This window comes from Venturia canescens, unplaced genomic scaffold, assembly GCF_019457755.1.
Source record: "Venturia canescens isolate UGA unplaced genomic scaffold, ASM1945775v1 PGA_scaffold_71__1_contigs__length_34182, whole genome shotgun sequence".
In the NCBI taxonomy this organism is placed as follows: Eukaryota; Metazoa; Arthropoda; class Insecta; order Hymenoptera; family Ichneumonidae; genus Venturia; species Venturia canescens.
Window position 1 is genome coordinate 5,001 of NW_025108633.1, and position 2,500 is coordinate 7,500.

Below are 2,500 nucleotides of genomic sequence, written 5' to 3' on the forward strand. Positions count from 1 at the left end.
CCAACAGCTGGCCAGGCCCGGTGACGGCGCTAAGTCCGTACATCCGGGAAACACTGGCCTCGCTTGCGGCGGGCCGGACGCAGTTCAAATTGCGACTCAATACCGTGCGAGTACCGCCGGGCAGCTGGTCGGACAACCGGGGGTCTGCCACATGACGCCGTGAAGCGTAACACATGACAGGCTCCCACCCGGGTCGTAGACCGACACCCAACGGGTCGCGACGTCCTACTAGGGGAGAAGTGCACGACGACGACACCCGGCAAAAAAATCATACGGACGCGTGCCGCGGGACCGAGGTCCCTGACATCGCGAACCGTACAATTGCCAGGATCGCTGACGATGAATCTCTCCATTCGAACTTTTGGGTTTCTCAGGTTTACCCCTGAACGGTTTCACGTACTCTTGAACTCTCTCTTCAAAGTTCTTTTCAACTTTCCCTCACGGTACTTGTTCGCTATCGGTCTCGTGGTCGTATTTAGCCTTAGATGGAGTTTACCACCCACTTAGAGCTGCACTCTCAAGCAACCCGACTCTAAGGAGAGATCCTCCCGAAACGCGTCTCGGTCGCTACAGGCCTGGCACCCTCTACGGGTAATTGGCCCCATTCAAGATGGACTTGGACTCGAGCATACGCCCCGGGATAAGTGGATCCTCCCGAACACTACATTTCCCAGCGGCAGTGCCGCGGGATTCAGTGCTGGGCTATTTCCTGTTCGCTCGCAGCTACTAAGGAAATCCTGGTTAGTTTCTTTTCCTCCGCTTAGTAATATGCTTAAATTCAGCGGGTAGTCTCGCCTGCTCTGAGGTCGTCGATTTTATTCAAAACCATGAGAATTCCAACACATCCGTGGGTGCCTGGTACGATGTTTATATAACAACATACACAACACACATTTCTCTCTCCGTATGAATTTTTCATTGGCGGAAGAGCGATGCGATCAGTTCGAGACGAGTGAAAATCAAAGTGGAAACATTTCGCGTTCGATTACCCAACCACCGAACCACGTGCTCGAACCACGCTGTTTTTCTTTCATCAAATGACACCTTCCGATTCTCGTATGTGCGAACAATTCTTTAAAAACACGCTACATGCGGGCTCGCCCCCGTTGCGCGAGCGATCCGGTCAGTATCTGTCCTTTAAAAACTAACAATTAGCTCCGGAACTCGATCGACCGGCCGTTCGGCGGCGGCGTGTCTGCTCACTTATCAAAGTAGCGGCGAATTGCGCACGAGAATGGAAAAAAAAAAACAACGACGGACAACACGGTCCGGGGGGGCATGCCCCACCTCTCTCTCTTTTCCCATCATCTCCGCACACGCTCGACTCGAAAAATTCAAGGAACGGCCATTTGGTTGTGCTCGATTCTCATAGAGTATCGCGGGCGAATGCGAATAGATTTGAACTTCTCCCCGGCAAAGGGAGAAAATGAATTCGCGATTCGCACACGCTGGCTCACGAAATCCGGATCGAAGGGACTCGATCTCCGAGACTTGCGGGAGAGCGCGTTATTTCAAGCGACGCAGACGCGCACCCCCCTTTTGTACAAGGGCATGGGGTCAACGAACGCCCAATACATTCGCTACACGCGATGACGAAATCATCGCGAGAGCAGTCTAAATTTTATGCATAAACGACCCTCAGCCAGGCGTGGTCCGGGAATTGTATCCGTGGACCGCAATGTGCGTTCGAAATGTCGATGTTCATGTGTCCTGCAGTTCACAAGTTGACGCGCAATTAGCTGCGTTCTTCATCGACCCACGAGCCAAGTGATCCACCGTTCAGGGTAATCATATAATAACATATTTGTGCGTTACAAACAGCATTATTCATAAATCTTGTTCTTAAAAATTCGAGCATCGTCGACAAGGACGGTTTCGCAAGCCCGCCAACCCTAAAATTTAAGGGAGACGCGACGAGCGAAGTCGCTGGTACAAGCGCGCGCAATCAGTTGATCGCAAGCGCAAGGCCGCGACAGCAAAACGGCCGCAAGTCTCGGCGACGACTAAAGACTCCGGAACGAGCCCGGCGTGTGTGTGTCTTTGCCATGTAATGGTTGTGTCGTCGCTAAGATAAAAGCGGTCCCGGCGCTGCTCACGCTGATTTTTACTCTTGGGCGAAATTTCATTGAAAAACCTCGGAAAACAGGCACAACGCGTGAGCGCATAGCGAGCTTCCTTTACTGAGCAATAAGTGGGGCTCAATTAGGTTGCCCAACGGTGAGCAGCAGCAACACGAGAAACCGCCTTACGGCGCAGTAATGCAGAGAAACAACGAGATGAAGAAACGAATAGAGAATATTGAGGGAAAAAAAAAGCTTCAAAAAGGCCTCTCCTCCTCCCCCCCCCATCCTCACTCGACATTCGTTTTCTTCAAAGCTCGCGACCGTTTCTTCGTTCAAATGGGGCGCGCGGAAGGGACCTTTTTTTTCTTCCCTTCCCTGTCGCACCCGAGATTCTATCATCCGTGATGTTTTTCTTTCTATCAGGATAGCGCACGCGT

General features: G+C 52.0%; 1 non-coding gene and 1 pseudogene across 1 annotated transcript; both read right to left on the minus strand.

Moving 5' to 3' along the window:
* The window catches only part of LOC122418848 (uncharacterized), a 4,820-nt pseudogene extending 4,011 nt beyond the window's left edge, over nt 1-809 (minus strand).
* An 823-nt stretch (nt 810-1,632) lies between these two features.
* Nucleotides 1,633-1,787, minus strand: LOC122418846 (5.8S ribosomal RNA). Its single transcript, XR_006262723.1, has one exon. It is a non-coding gene; the product is annotated as a 5.8S ribosomal RNA (ribosomal RNA).
* Between the last annotated feature and the right edge of the window lie 713 nt (nt 1,788-2,500).